Raw genomic sequence first — 17465 nt, 5'->3', positions numbered from 1 at the left:
AGGCAACTTTTAGAAATGTTTATTTCTGCCAGCTGAGGGAACATTACAGAATAGGAATTTGTGTATGCCTACCTTACAGAAATTGTTTAGAAACTAAGGAAACTGGGTGGCCACAAAATGGTAGAGAAGGAAGTTCTACAAATTGCTATCCTGACCATAACATTGAATGAGCTGGAAAAAAGAGGTTGGTATTACTGGCTGCTAATTCTGAAACCTGATTGGATGGTTAGAACAACAACAGGAATGCTGGATGAATGGAGAGGCTGCCGAAATATCAGGTTTTTGTAAGTGAGAGCATGTGCAAGATAACCATCACCTATTCTTAAGCCTCACTGCATTTATTATGGTAACAATCCTATGTTCCAGGAGCAGCTGGGTGGGGGCCAGAGTGGCCAAAGGAAGCCTTGTCTTCCAAAAATCTGTCAAGGTCAATCTGACAGATTCCTGAGAAACTAGCATGGATGCTAGCCTTAGTTTTGACCTCTTGGCAAAAGTGGCTTCCCATTGGAATCTATCAACAGAATTAAACAGTCTACATGTCTAATTTTTCTATAATTTTAGTGAAAATTATGTCCACCAATTGATGACTGCAGAGATGACAAAACAGATATTTCAATAACCATAGAAATCAAGGAATTTACACTCTGCAGAAATAGTGAAAATGAAAATAGTGAAATTTCCAAAATTTCACTTTGGAAAAGTGGAAATTAGGTAGCTCTAGCCCTCAACAAATAAAATTCAGAAATCCTTGAGGACTGAGGAGTGAGTGAACAGTATTTTCAGGGTGACCATACTATAATACTCAGAATGTCCAGTTTTCAGCAAAAAAACTACAAAACATACAAAGAGACAGAAAAATATGGCCCAGTCACAGGGATTAAAATAAAGAATTCAAGAGAAGCTATCCAGGAGGAAGTCCAGTTAATGGAATAGCTAATCAAAGATTTTAGATCAGATCTCTTGAATAGGATCACTGAGCTAAAGGAAATCAGGAAAATGGTATATTAACAAAATGGCAATTCCAGTAAAGAGATAGAAATTATGAAAAGGAACCGAATAGAAATTTTGAGGCTGAAAAGTATAACTGAAGTGAAAAATACAATAGAAGGGTACAAAAGTGAACAGCCAGAAGAAGGCTCAGCAAACTTGAAGATAATACCACTGAAATCATCTGATCTGAGGAGCTGAAAGAAAAAAGAACAAAGAAAAATTATCAGATCTGAAGAACCTGTGGGACTGCACCAAGTGTATCAACATTTGCATTCTAGGAGGTCCAGAAGTATAGGGGCAGAAAATCTATTTGAAGAAATAATGGCTGAAAACTTTGCAGATCTCCCAGCAAGAGCAGGATACATAATCTTTTCAAGTGTATGTGGATCATTTTCCAAGATAGAGCATATGTTAGTTCACAAAACAAGGTTCAGATAATTTAGTTATTGAAACCATACGCGAAATCTTTCTAACCACATGGACTAAACCTAGTAATCAGTAACAGAAGGAAAACTGGTAATTTTGAATTTTGTGGTAAAGGGCACACTCTTAAACAACCAATAGATAAAAAGATATCACAGGAAATTAGAACATACGTAGAGATGGACCAAAACAAAAACACATCATATCACAACTTATAGATTGCTGTAAAGGCAGTGCTGAGAGGGAAATTTATAGCAGTAAATACTATATGAGATATATAAGTATGATAAAAAGAAATATTTCAGTAACATAACTTCACATCTTGAGGAACAGTAAACTAAACCCAAACTTTAGCAGAATGAAGGAAATGAGAGCATCAAAAAAATTAAAAGTTGGCTGTTGGAAATGATCAGTAAAATTGTCAGACCTTTAGTGAGACTGACCACCTCCCCACAAGAAAAGAAAGTAGGCAAATAACTAAAATCAGAAATGAGAATAGTGGCATTATTACTGACCATACAGAAATAAAAAGGGTATATAAGGCGCTGCTATGAACAACTGTACTCTAAACAAATTAGATAGTTTACATGAGATGGACAAATTCCTAAAAACATGCAGATTACCTGCACTGACTCAAGAAGGAATAGAAAATCTCAACAGACTAGTAACAAGTTAAGAGATTGAATAAATAATCAAAAACCTCTCAGGAAAAATGAATAAATAATCAAAAACCTCTCAGGAAAAATGTTCAGAACTGTCATGGTCAGGTTCATGTGTCATCTTGGCCAGGTGGTGGTTCCTGTTTGTCTGGTTGGGCAAGTGCTGGCTTGTCTTTTGTTATGAGGACATCTCACAAAATTAAATCATGATCACGTTCACTACATCCACAGCTGATTCCATTTGTAATCAGCCAAGGACATGTCTTCTTTAATCAGTGATGCTTAATCTAATCAGTAGAAGCCTTTTAAGGAAGATTTAGAAGAGACAGGCTCTCTTCCTGCTTCAGCTGATGAACCTCTCCTGTGGAGTTCATTCACACCCTCCATTGGAATGGTTGGATTCACAGCCTGCCCTACAGATTTTGGACTCTATGTTCCCATGGTTATATGAGGCACTTTTCTAAATTTTATATTTACGTATGTTTCCTGTTGATTCTGTTTCTCAGAAGAACTAACTGATACAGCTTGGTATCAGGAGTGGATCTTAAGAATCAGAATCTTAAAAATGGGTTTTTATGAATGGTTTTCTACTCTGACTGGACTCAAAGGCACTAAGGACTCTGATTCACATAATCAGAATGACATTGCCAATCCATGGATTGAGATGACAAAAGAGATTGGCAAAATATGTATCATTTGATTCTTCTAATGCTTTGCTTGTATGAAGCCAGGCTCTGGGGGATAATGTTTTTTACACCTTTACGGAGTTTTGTGGAAATAGGAAGTATAGAGATGTTGGCTGGTTGTTGTTACATACACTGTATACATTAATGAGTGAAAGGGATGAGCTTAAGACTTCAAACATAAGCGCTGTCTGAGGATGTGGATGTTTCTATGAGTGTCCTGAAGGAAAATCTTATTTCCTGTAGCTGTAGACGTGAGATCTCTGGAATCAGACTCAGAATCTTATTGTTAGAGTAGCAGCTTTACAACATAAATTGAAATCTCAATCTTGCATGGTGTCTGCTGTTAAAGTGAGGGCATTGATTGGAAAGGAGTGGGATCCTGAAAAATGAGATGGCGACATATGAATGGATAATGACATCAGTGGTGAGGTTGAAACCCTAGGTCATGCTGAGTCTTCTCTAGATAACCTTGTAATAGTCTGCCCTGAAGACATAGATGCCCCACCTCCAGCCTGCCTTGAGAAGTTGGCTACCCAAACTCTACCTGAAGGGATTAGCCGTAGAGTGATTAATCCTGTTTCACCAGATGAAACTGCAAATGAATGCCCTGAAGCAAATGGCTTGTAAGAGACTTTTAACTCTTTTCATGACCCCCCCTCAACCCCCTCTTCTTTCTTCCAGACCTATAAATAGACTAAAGTCCCAAAAGGCCCCTAAAGGTGAGGTACAAAGTATCACACATGAGGAGGTATGTTATACTCCAAAAGAACTGTATAAGATTTCCAATTTACATAGACAAGAATATGTGTGACAGTGGATTTTAAGGGTGTGGGATAATGGTGGGAGAAATATAAGGCTGGATCAGGCTGAATTTATTGATATGGGCCCACTAAGCAGAGGTTCTGTATTCACTGTTATAGCTAGAGGGGTTAGAAAAGGCATTAACAGTTTGTTTGGATGGTTGGCTACACCGATGTATCAAAAGGTGGCTGATATTACCTGAGGTTGAAATTCCAGAACTGCCCTGGTATAATGTACATGAGGGGATCCAGAGGCTTAGAGAGATTGGAATGTTAGAGTGAATTTATCATGCAAAGCCTGCTCTTACGCCCTAGGAGTGTCCGGAGGGTGCACCTTTTGCCAGAACAGTGAGAAATAAATTTGTGAGACTAGCGTCATCATCCCTGAAGAAGAGCTCTGTACTTGCAGTTGACTGTAGATCAGATATTATTGTAGGAACTGCTGTCACTGAGCTGGAATCCTTAAACAGACTGGGGATGACCAATCCTGAGTTGGGAGAAGTTAGGTGGCAGCACTTAATCACCACAGATAGGGTGGACATGGCTTGACAGCAAACTCAAAGCAGGAGTCAAAATAACCTGACTCGTTAAGATTTGTGGTGTTGGCTAGTAAATCATGGGGTGCCTAGAAATATAGTAAATGGGCAATCTACTAAATTCTTGTTTGAGCTGTATAAACAAAAGAGTTCTAGGTCAAGTGAACAGAAGTCTAACTTGAATTAAAAAAACACAGAGTCACGGCCCCTTAATCAATTTCCAGACTTGAGACAGTTTACAGACCCAGAGCCCCTTGAATGAAGGTGAGGCCATGTCCCTGTGGTGGAGAACCCTGTTACACTGCCACAAATCTATACTGTTAATCTTCCTCCTAGCTTTCCCCAAGGAGACTGATGGCCTTTTACCATGGTAACTGTGCATTGAGGAAAAGGAAATGATCAGATATTTTGGGGATTATTAGACACCGGTTCAGAAGTGACAATAATACCAGGGGACCCAAAACGTTACTCTGGTCCACCAGTCAGAGTGGGGGCTTATGGAGGTCAGGTGATTGAAGGAGTTTTAGCTCAGGTTGGTCTCACAGTAGAGCCAGTGGGGCCCTGGACCCATTCTGCAGTTACTTCCCCAGTACCAGAAGGTGTAATTGGAATAGATAATACTGAGGAACTGGCAGAATCCCCACATTAGCCCTCTAACTCGTGCAGTGAGGGCTGTTATGGTGGGAAAAGCCAATTGGAAGCTGCTACAACTGCCCCTACCTAGCAAAATACTAAATCAGAAGCAATACTGGATTCCAGGAGGGACTGCAAGATTACTGTTATGCTTAAGGATTTGAGGGATGCAGAGGTGGTGATTCCACCACATCCCCATTCAACTCTCCTATTTGGCCTATGCAGAAAATGGATGGGTCTTGGAGGATGATGTGAATAAGCTCAACCAGGTGATAACTCCAATTGCAGCTGCTGTTCCGGATGTGGTATCATAGTTTGAGCAAATCAGTACATCCCCTGGTACCTGGTAAGCAGCTGTTGATCTGGCAAATGCTTTTTTCTCAATAGCTGTTAGTCACGACCACCAGAAACAGTTTACTTTCAGCTGGCAAGGTCAGCAATATACTTTCATTGTCCTACTCAGGGGTATCAACTCTCCAGCCCTATGTCATAATCTTGTTCGCAGAGACCTTGATCGTTTCTCCCTCCTACAAAAGATCACACAGGTCCATTATGTTGATGATATCATGTCGATTGAACCTAGTGAGCAAGAAGTAGCAACTACTCTAGACTTACTGGTAAGGCATTTGCGTGTCAGAGGATGGGAGATAAATCCAACAAAAATACAGGGGCTTTCCACCTCAGGGAAATTTCTAGGTGTCCAGTGGTGTGTGGCATGTCAAGATATCCCTTCTAAGGTGAAGGAGAAGTTGCTGCATCTGGCCCCTCCTACAACCAAAAAAGAGATATGACGCCTAGTTGGTTTGTTTGGATTTTGGTGACAACATATTCCTCATTTGGGTGTGCTACTCTAGCCCATTTATTGAGTGACCAGAAGAGCTGCTAATTTTGAGTGGGGACCTGAACAAGAGGAGGCTCTGCAACAGGTCCAGGCTGCTGTACAAGCTGCTCTGCCACTTGGACCATATGATCCAGCAGATCCGATGGTGCTGGAAGTGTCAGTGGCAAATAGAGATTGTGTTTGGAGCTTCAGGCAGGCTCCAATAGGAGAATCACAATGCAGACCCTTAGGATTTTGGAGCAAAGCCTTACCATCTGCTGCAGATAACTACTCTCCTTGAGAAACAACTTTTGGTCTGCTACTTGGTCTTAGTAGAGACTGAACGCTTAACCTTGGGCCACCAAGTTACCATGAGACCTGAGTTGCCTATCATGAGCTGGGTATTGTCTGACCCACCAAGCCATAAAGTTGGGCGTGCGCAGCAGCACTCCATCCTAAAATGGAAATGGTATATACGAGATAGGGCCAGAGCAGGTCCTGAGGGCACGAGTAAGTTACATGAGGAAGTGGCCCAAATGGTCTCCACTTTTGCCACATTACCTTCTCTTTCCCAGACCAGAGCTTTGGCATCTTGGGGAGTTCCTTACAGTGAATTGACTGAGGAAGAGAAAACTCGGGCCTGGTTTACAGATGGTTCAGCACGATATGCAAGTACCACCTGAAAGTGGGCAGCTGCGGCACTACAACCCCTTTTGGGGGTGTCCTTGAATGACGGTGGTGAGGAGAAAACCTTCCAGTGGGCAGAACTTCAAGCATTGCATCTGGTTGGTCATTTTCCTTGGAAGGAGAACTGTCCTGAGGTGCATTTGTATACTGACTAATGGGCTGTTGCTAATGGTTTGGCTGGATGGTCAGAGACTTGGAAAGAACGTAATTGGAAAATAGGTGACAGAGAGGTCTGGGGAAGAGGTATGTGGATAGACGTTTCTGAGTGTGCTAAAAACATGAAGATATGTGTGTCCCATGTTAATGTGCACCCGAGGATGACTTCAGCAGAGGAAGGTTTTAATAATCTAGTGGATACCAAGAGCACTTCTTCTATTGCTCAGATGTGGCTTCTCTCTCAGCCGACACAACAAGCAAACTCATTGCCCTTGCCCTTTCTCCGTGGGACATGACTCCCAGGGGTGTGGACCTTCCTGGTAATGTGGAACAGAAATCCTAGAATGAGCTGAGACGCAGCATCAGGGAATTGAGAAAACCTTCTCTACCAAAAGGGGAAAGAGAGAAATGAGACAAAATAAAGTGTCAATGGCTGAGAGATTCCAAACAGAGTCAAGAAATTATCCTGGAGCCTATTCTTATGCATTAAATAAATATCACCTTTTTAGTTAAGGTGTAACAGAGAGGCTGAAGGGACTGCCTGGAAATAACTGTGTTCCAGTAGCCATGTTTCTTGAAGATGATTTTATAATGAGAGAGTTTTCGCAACGTGACTGTGTGATTGTGAAAACCTTGTATATGATGCTTCTTTTATCTACTTTGTGGACAGATGAGTAAAACATATGAATTAAAAGTGAATAAATAATAGGGGGAACAAATGTCAAAATAAATTCAGTAGATTGAAATGCTAATGATCATGAAAGGAAGGGTTAACGGGTATGGTGTGTATGAATTTTTTTTTGTTTTTATTTCTTTTTCTGAATTGATGCAGAGGTTCTAAGAAATGATCATCATGATGAATATAGAACTATGTGACGAGAAAAAAAAAAAAGACTGTTCATATTGTATGTTGATTGATAAATAATTATCAAGTGGATAAGATGACCCGTTCTCTGGATACCAGTCAGCGTCTTTCCCCAGCAACTCCTGTCATTGCCCAATGGGCTCATGAAAAAAGTGGTCATGGTGGTAGGGATGGAGGTTATGCATGGGCTCAGCAACATGGACTTCCACTCACCAATGCTGGTCTGGCTACAGCCACTGCTGTGTGCCCAGTCTGCCAGCAGCAGAGACCCACACTCAGCCCCTAATGTGGCACCATTCCCCAAGGTGACCAGCCGGCTACGTGATGGCAGGTTGATTATATTGGACCACTCCCTTCATGGAAGGGGCAGCAATTTGTTCTAACTGGAATAGACACATACTCTGAATATGGGTTTGCTTTCCCTACATGCAATGCTTCTGCCCAAACTACCATCCATAGGCTTACAGAATGCTATCCATCATCATGGTATTCCACACAGTATTGCTTCTGATCAGGGAACACACTTCACAGCAAATGAAGTGCAGGAATGGGCACATGTTTGTGGAATTTTCTGGTCTTACCATGTTCCCCATCATCTAGAAGGAGCTGGAGTAATAGAACGGTGGAATGACCTTCTGAAAACTCAATTACAGTGCCAACTAGATGGCAATACCTTGAAGGGCTGGGATAATGTTCTCCAGGAAGCTGTGTATGCTCTTAATTAGCATCTACTGTATGGTGCTGTTTCTCCCATAGCCAGCATCCATTGGTCCAAGAATCAAGGGGTGGAAATGGGTGTGGCAGCATTCACTATTACCCCTAGTGACCCACTAGGAAAATTTTTACTTTCTGTCCCTGCAACCTTGAGTTCAGCTGGTCTGCAGGTTTTAGTTCATAAAGGGGGAGTGCTTCCACCAGGAGAAACAACAACGATTCCATTGAACTGGAATCTAAGACTGCCACCTGGCATTTTGGGCTATCATGCCCCTGGATCAACAAGCTAAGAAGGGGATTACATTACTGGCTGGGGTGATTGAGACTATCGGGGAAATAGGACTGCAGCTACACAGTGGAGGTAAAGAAGAGTTTTCTTGGAATATAAGGGATTCTCTAGAGTGTCTTTTAGTACTACCATGCCCTGTGATTAAAGTCAATGGAAAACTGCCGCAACCCAATCCAGGCAGGGCTACCAATAGCTCTGAAACTTCAGGAATGAAGGTTTGGGTTACCCCACCAAGCAAAGAAACATGGCCAGCTGAAGTGCTTGCTGAGGGTAGAGCTGAACATGGAATGGGTAGTGGAAGAAGGTAGTGATAAATATGAACTACGACCATGTGATCAGTTACAGAAACAAGGACTGTAATGTTATTTTGTTCATGTTATACTGTTTAAGTTGTAAGATATCAAGTTTAAGAATGAATGTTGCCTAAGGATTTGCACCCTATTCTGGAGATATTGGATGTGTTTCCGATTATGTGCAAGACAGTTGGGTATTGTTAGGTGAGAAAAAAAAATATGTCTTTTTATAGTGTTCTATTTAGAAATTAGGTATGGTTTAAGGTGATCAGTATAGCTACCAAGTTGACAAGGGGTGGACTGTCATGTTCAAGTTCATGCGTCAGCTTGGCCAGTTGGTGGTGCCTGTTTGTCTGGTTGGGCCAGTGCTGGCTTATATCTTGCTACGAGAACATTTCACAGAATTGAGTCATGATCACGTTGGCTATATCCACAGCTGATTCCATTTGTAATTAGCCAAAGGGCATGTCTTCTTTAATGAGTGATGCTTAATCTAATCACTGGAAGCCTTTTAAGGATGATTCGGAAGAGCCACGCTCTCTTCCTCCTTCAGCCTGTGAGCCTCTCCTGTGGAGTTCATCCAGACCCTCCCATCGGAGTGGTCATCTTCACAGCCAGCCCTACTGATTTTGGACTCTACGTTCCCACGGTTACGTGAGATACTTTTATAAATTTAATATTTATGAATAGTTCCTGTTGCTCCTGTTTGTCCAGAGAACCCTAACTAATAAAAGAACCAAATGACTTCACTGGTGAATTTTACCAAACATTTAAAAAAGCAGATTCTTCCAAAAAATTGAAGAGGGTATGCTTCCTAACTCATTCTATCAGGCCACCATTATCCTGTTACCAATGCCAAATGAAACCATCATCAAAAAGAAAATTACAGTCCAATTTTCCTGATGAATATAGATGCAAACTTCCACAGCAGAATACTAGCAAACCAAATCCCACAGCATATTAAAAAGAATATACACCAAGACCAATGGGATTTATTTCAAGAAAGCAAAACTTGTTTAGGACATGAAAATCCATCAGTGTAATATATCATATTGATAAAATGAAGGCAAAAAAAAAAAAAAAACACCATGATCCTCTCAATAGACATAGAACATTTGACAAAATTTACTATCCTTTCATGAATAAAATTCTCAAAAAAACTAGAAATAGGAGGAAACGTTCTCAGCATGATAAAGGCATTTATAATTAATTCACAACTAGTACTGTAGTAATGGTGAAAGATTGAAAGTTTTCTTTCAGTGATCAAGAGCAAAAGAAGGCTGCTTGTTATCATTACAGCTATTCTGCATTGTTGTAGAAGTTCTAGACAGAGCAGTTAAGCAAGAAAAGAAAGTAAAAGACATCCAAATCAGAAAGGAAGAGATAAAACTATCTCTATTGGCAAATGACACATACGTGACCCTGTGTGTAAAAAATCTTAACTACAAGAAAGCTGCTAGAACTAATAATGAATTGAAGGTTGCATGCGAAACTCAAGTGTGTTCCTATACACTGGCAGTGAACAATTTAGTGAGGAAATTAAGAAAACAATTCCAATTGTAATATCATCTAAAAGAATTAAGTATCTAAGAGTGCATTTAACCAAAAGAAATGAAAGATTCATATGCTGAAATCTACCAAACACTGGTGAATGAAATAAAAGAATGGAAAACATCCTGTGTTCATGAATTGAAAGGCTTAATATAGTTAAGATATCAGTACAATCCAAAATGACTGACAGATTCAGTGCAACCCCTTTCAAAATTTTAGCAGCCTTCTTTGCAGAAATGTAAAAACCAGTCCTCAAATTCACATGGAATTGAAAGGTGCTCCTAACAGCCAGAATATCCTGAGAAAGGAACATAGTTGGAGGATTTACATTTTCCTATTTAAAAACATAGTACAGGGTGGGCCACGGAGACCTAGGTTCAATTCCCGGTGCCTGCCCATGCAGAAAAATAAAAAAATAGAAACATACTACAAAGCTACAGTAATCAAAAGAGTGCAGATACATATATAAAGCAGTGGAATAGAATTAAGAGTTCAGAAGTAGACCCACAAATCTCTGGCTGTTATTTATTATTATTATTATTTATTTGTTTATTTTGCATGGGCAGGCACAGGGAATCGACCTGAGGCTCTGGCATGGTTGGAAGAATTCTGCCCCTCAGCCACTGTTTTACCACCTCTGGCTGTTGAGTTAAAGTACATGTATGTATATTTATTTTGTGAAAAATAACATATATACAAAAAAAACCAAAGAATTTCAAAGCACACCACAACGATTAGTTATAGAATGGATTTCAGAGTTTGCTGAGGGTCACAGTTCTACAATTTTTAGGTTTTTCCTTCTGGCTGCTCCAAGACACTGGATACTACTTATCATTGACTTTTTTTTTCTAACGTTTTTTATTGTTCAATATAAAGTGTATACAAAGAAAAGAAAGAGAATGCACTGATCTTCAAAGTACATTTCAACAAGTAGATACTGAACAGATTTCAGAGTTTATTATGGGTTGCCATTCCACTATTTTAGATTTTTCCTTCTAGCTGCTCTGAAACACTGGTGGCTAGAAGAAAATTTTTTCTTTTTTGGGAAAATAACATAAATACAAAACAATAAAATTCAAAACACATAGCCACAACTAGTTGTAGAATGGATTTCAGTTTGGTATGGGTTACAATTCCACAATTCCAGGTTTTCACTTCTAGCTGCTGTAAGATACCTGAAGACTAAAAATTATAATGATTCAGCAATCATACAAATTTTTAAATCCTACCTTCTCTGTATAACTCCACCATCGCACTTGATCTTTCTCGCACTCCTTAGGGGCGTTTGGACTATGCCCATTCTAACTTTTTCAAATTGGAAGGAGCTGTCAAATAATATTGGATAAGGGGGTGGAACTATTTGATGTACTGGAGAGGCTGGCCCCTCTGCATTTCAGGACTTCTCTGGTCTAGGGACCCATCTGGAGGTTGTACTTTTCTCGAATGTTACCCTAGTGCATGGAACCTTTGTAGAATCTTGAATACCCCCTAGGTGTTCTTTTGGATTGACTGGAATGGTTTTGGTTGAGTAGCTGTTGATTTTTCAAAAGGGTGCTAATAACATGGAGTAGGTAAAGAATAGTTTTTTCAACAAATGATTCTGGGGAAACGCTTTCCATATGCCAAAAAAGTAAATTTATACCCCTACTTCATACCATAAACCAGATTAACTGGAAATGTATCAAGGACCTACATAAAAGAATTTCTACATACAAGGGCATCAGAAATTGTAGGTTTACCCAGAGTGATGCCTCGATAAATCCCAGAGGGATTTGAACTGTGAATTTAAAAGTGTATGCAAAGTCCCTTTGGGGGAATGGTGAGAAAGGGGGACAATTCACCTTCCCCAAGTGGAGAATTTTTGATATTCTCACAAGCAGTGCGGACAACAAAAGCAATAGGCTGAGCCCCCAATCTTGGGTTTTGTTCATATGAAACTGAACCCTGCAAAGGCTAGGCTAAGCCTATTTAAATTTAAGCCTAAGAGGGCAGGTCACGGTGGCTCAGCAGGCAGGAATGCTTGACTGCGATGCCAGAGGACCCGGGTTCAATTCCTGGTGCCTGCCCATGTTAAAAAAAAAAAAAAAAAAAATTAGGCCCAAGAGTCACTCCCAAGAGAACCTCTTTTGTTGCTCCTCTCTCTTAGCCAGCACGACAAGCAAATTCACTGTCCTCCCCCTCTCTTCGCGGGACAGGACTCCCAGGGGTATGGACCTTCCTGGCAATATGGGACAGAAATCCTAGAATGAGGTGGGACTCAGCATCAAGGGATTGAGAAAGCCTCGACCAAAAGGGGGAAGAGAGAAATGAGACAGTGTCACTAGCTGAGAGATTCCAAACAGAGTCAAGTGGTTATCCTGGAGGTTATTCTTACACATTATATAGATATCACCTTTTTAGTTAAAGCATAACTGAGAGGCTGGAGGGAACTGCCTGAAAATGTAGATCTGTTTCAGTAGCTGTGTTTCTTGAAGATGACTTTATAATGCTATAGCTTTCACAGTGTGACTGTGATTGTGAAAACCTTGTGACTGTTGCTTCTTTTATCTTCTTTATGGACAGATGAGTAAAACATATGGATTAAAAATAAATAAATAATAGGGGGAACAAATGTGAAAGTAAATTTAGTAGATTGAAATGATAGTAATCAGTGAAAGGGAGAGGTAAGGGGTATGGTATGTGTGAATTTTTTTGTTTGTTTTCTTTATATTTCTTTTTCTGAATTGATGCAAATGTGCTAAGAAATAATCATGATAAGGAATACACAACTATGTGCCGAAAAAAAGTATGTTCATGTTGTATGTTGATTGGTTTTGTTAATAAAATTTTTTAAATAAATAAGAGTTCCTATATATAAGAGTATTAAAACTCTTAGAAAGTAGCATATGGGCAAATCTTCATGACCTTGGGATTTAGCATTTGATTTTAGATACTGCACTAAAAGCCTGAACCACAAAAGATAAAACAAATAAATTAACTTCGTCAAAGTATAAGTCTTTTGTGCTCCAAGGACATTATCAAGAAACTAGAAAGATAATGTACAGAATGGGAGAAGATACTTGCAAATCATATGTTTAAAAAGGGTCTACTATCCAGAATAGAGAAAGAAGTCTTACAACTCAACAACAAAAAGACAAACAACCGAAATTAAAAAGTGGTTAAAGGACCTGAGCAGACATTTTTTCCAGAGAAAATATGTACGTGACCAATAAGCACATGGAAAGGTGCTCAACACCATTAACCATTAGGGAGAAGCGAATTACAATGACAATGTGATAATACTTCACATACAGTAGAATGGCTGTTATTAAAAAAAAAAAAAGCAAAGAAAAAATTTTGGGGGAGATTACAGAGAGATTGTAATGTTCGTGCATTGTTCGTGAGAATATGAAATGGTCAGGTTCTTTGGAAAGTAGTATTTCATTTCCTCAGAAAATTAAGTATAGAATTAGCATATGACCCAGTAATTCCACTCCTGGGTCTATACCTAAACAAAATGAGAACAGGGACTCAAACAGGTGCTTGTACACCAGTGTTCATAGCAGCATATTTATAGTAGCCATATGTGGAAACAACTCTGCTGTCCATCAGTGGATGACTGAATGAACAAAATGTGGTACATACATATAATAGAATTTAATTCAGCTGTAAAAAGAAATGAAGTTTGAATGGCAAGGGGACTTCCGGGCCAAGATGGTGGCTTAGCAATGTGCACGTTTTAGATCGTCCTTCGGAACAACTACTAAATAACCGAAAACAATACAGAACACCTCCTGGGCCCACGTCAGTGACCGGACACATAGCGTACCCCAGTCTGAACCAGCTGGACTGGCTGCGAGCCCCCCCAGAACCGCGAGTTCCCTAAGCCGCGGGGACCAACGCCCTTCCCTCACAGGCTGCTTTCCAGAGGGGAAAGGAAAGAGACTTTACCAGCAACAGGGGCTGAGCCCAACCAAACACCAATTGTGGAATTAATTAACAAATTCTAACTACTAAAAATAGGCCCCCTGCTCAGGTGAACCTGGCCAAAGCTGAGGTCACTCATTTTTGCCCCGGCGCCAAGAGGGCAGGGCTGACGGAAAAAGAAAAAAAAAAGGAAACAGAGGTTTTTGTGGCTGTGTTTCTACAAAGGCTTGACTGCCTTTGGATATAGTGGCAGGGCTTCTCAGGCTGCAACTGCCCCAGGCACTGGCAGAAACAAGCTTGTTTGAGGACTTACCTGGATCCTGTGCCTTCCCCAGGGGAGGGATGAAGCCAACTCAGGTGAAATCCCTCCATCAAGGAATTCAGACACCAGGGCTCGGTAATTTGAAGCCATCGAAACCAGCCTACAACTGCTCTTCTGTCTCCACCACGCCCCCAGCAGTGAGTGTCTACCAAAGTTAAAGGTACTGCATCATCTTATGCTGGTGGGACCTGCAGGCAGACAAGTACCACATACTGGGCAGGATAAGAAAAACAGAGCCCAGACACCTCACAGGAAAGTCTTTCAACCTCCTGGGTCTCACCCTCGGGGAAAACCTACGTAGGTGACTCTTTCCTCCTGATGGGAGGTGAGTTTGGTCTGGAAAAATCTGGCGGGGTCTATAATACCTAAGAAGATCCTCCTAAGGGTAGGGGTAAAAAGCACCATACAAGTAGGACAAGAAACAAGAAAACAAGAACTGAAAAATTCTTCTCTTTAAACAAAACCTAAGCTAGAATTCCAGATAAAGCTAAACTGCATATCAAAGAACAGACAGACAGACAAATTCATCCAGCAAGAAAACCTTAGGTAAAAGAAGTGAAAGCAATCTCCAGAATAAACTAATGAAGGTAATTAAATGCCTAGATGCCAGCAAAAAATAACAAAACACACTAGGAAAATTGAAGATATGGCCCAGTCAAAGGAGCAAACCCAACAATTCAAATGAGATACAGGAGCTGAAGCAGTTAATTCAGAATATACAAACAGACATGGAAAACCTCATCCAAACCCAAATCAATGAATTGAGGGAGGATATAAAGAAGGCAAGGTAGGAAGAAAAAGAAGAAATTGAAAGTCTGAAAAAACAAATCACAGAACTTACGGGAATGAAAGGCATGGTAGAAGAGTTGAAAAAAACAATGGAAACCTACAATGGGAGATTTCGAGAGGCAGAACATAGGATTAGTGAACTGGAGGATGGAACATCTGAAATCCAACAAGAAAAAGAAAATACAGGGGAACAAACGGAAAAATATGAGCAGGAATTCAGGGAATTGAATGACAGTATGAAGTGCACGAATATACGTGTTGTGGGTGTCCCAGAAGGGAAAAAGAAGGGAAAAGGAGAAAAACTAATGGAGGAAATTATCACTGAAAATTTCCCAACTCTTATGAAAGACTTAATATTACAGATCCAAAAAGTGCAGCGCATCCCAAGGAAAATAGATCCAAATAGACGTACTCCAAAACAGTTAGTAATCAGAATGTCAGAGGTCAAAGAGAAAGAGAGGATCTTGAAAGCAGCAAGAGAAAAGCAATCCATCACATACAAGGAAAGCCCAATAAGACTATGTGTAGATTTCACAGCAGAAACCAGGGAGGCGAGAAGAGAGTGGGATGATATGTTAAAATTATTAAAAGAGAAAAACTGCCAACCAAGAATTCTATATTCAGCAAAATTGCCCTTCAAAAACGAGGGAGAAATTTAAACATTTTCAGACAAAAAATCACTGATAGAATTTGTGATCAAGAGACGAGCTCTGTAAGAAATACTAAAGGGAGCACTAGAGACAGATACGAAAAGACAGAAGAGAGAGGTGTGGAGAAGAGTGTAGAAAGGAAGACTATGAGTAAAGGTAAAAAGAAGGAAAATTAGATAAGACATATAAAATCCAAAAGGCAAAATGGTAAAAGAAAGTATACTACCCGTGCAGTAATAACACTAAATGTTAACGGATTAAACTCCCCAATCAAAAGACATAGAATGGCAGAATGGATTAAAAAACAGGACCCATTTATATACTGTCTCTACTCAAAGGACATGAGGGCAACAACACAGACATTTGCACACCAATGTTTATAGCAGCATTGTTTACAGTTACCAAAAGATGGAAACAGCCAAAATGTCCATCAACAGACGGGTGGCTAAACAAACTGTGACATATACATACGATGGAACATTATGCAGCTGTAAGACAGAATAAAGTTATGAAGTATATAACAACATTGATGAACCTTAAGGACATTATGCTGAGTGAAATTAGCGAAAAACAAAAGGACGAATACTGTATGGTCTCACTGATATTAACTGACATTAGTGAATAAACTTGGAATATTTCGAGACCATCAGGAGGTAGAAATAGGGTAAGATATTGGGTAATTGGAACTGAGGAGATACGAATTGTGCAATATAAGCCTGAATATCAAAACTTAGAAATGAACAGCATGATACTACCTAACTGTAATACAGTTATCTTAAAATGCTGAATGTGAGAATGATAGAGGGAGGAGGGCTGGGGGCATAAATGACATCAGAAAGAAAGATAGGTGATAAATATTGAGATGGTATAATCTAGGAATGCCTAGAGTGTATAATGAAAGTGACTAAATGTTCAAATTTAAAAAATGTTTTTGCATGAGGAAGAACAAAGGAATGTCATTACTGCAGCGTGCTGAAAATAAATGGTAATTAATATTTTAAAATTTCAACTTATGTGCAAGACTAAAGAAAAAAATGTTTATTTGGTACAAAATTTATATTTTGACTAGGGCATCTCCTAATAGAACTTATGTAGATAGTTGGTTGAACAACATAAGTACATGGAACCTTGGGTAGGACATGAGATTATGTTGGTTTGTACAGGGTAATGCCCTGATCAATCCCAGAGTGATTTGGTCAGTGATTGAAAAGTATGCAAAGTTCCCTTTGGGGAATGGTGAGAGTGGGGGAAAATTCAACCTCCCCAAGTTGAATTCTTGATGTTCTCGCAAGCAATGTGAACAACCAAAGCTATAGGCTGATCCCCCAGTCTTTGGGTTTGTTCATATGAAACTTAACCCCACAAAGGATAGGTCAAGCCTACTTAAAATTAGGCCTAAGAGTCACCCCCAAGAGCACCTCTTTTGTTGCTGAGATGTGGCCTCTCTCTCCAGCCAACACAACAAGCAAACTGATCACCCTCCCCCTGTCTACGTGGGACATGACTCTCGGGTGTGGAGCTTCCTGGCAACATGGGACAGAGATCCTAGAATGAGCTGAGACCTAGCATCAAGGGGTTGAGAAAAGCTTTAGAATGAGCTGATACCCAGCATCAAGGGATTGAGAAAACCTTCTCGACAGAAAAGGGAAAGAGTGAAATGAGACAGAGTGTCAGTGGCTGAGAGATTCCAAACAGA

The 17465-nt window shown here is 40.1% G+C and overlaps 1 protein-coding gene across 7 annotated transcripts in view; it reads left to right on the top strand.

Annotated features, from left to right (window-relative positions):
* Positions 1-17465, top strand: part of USP37 (ubiquitin specific peptidase 37) — a 143994-nt gene that overhangs the window by 14928 nt on the left and 111601 nt on the right. The window lies entirely within an intron of this gene.

The sequence above is a fragment of the Tamandua tetradactyla genome, chromosome 3 (genome assembly GCF_023851605.1).
Source record: "Tamandua tetradactyla isolate mTamTet1 chromosome 3, mTamTet1.pri, whole genome shotgun sequence".
Classification (NCBI taxonomy): domain Eukaryota; kingdom Metazoa; phylum Chordata; class Mammalia; order Pilosa; family Myrmecophagidae; genus Tamandua; species Tamandua tetradactyla.
Note: the sequence above shows the minus strand (reverse complement) of the source record. Positions and strands in the feature narration are given on the sequence as shown.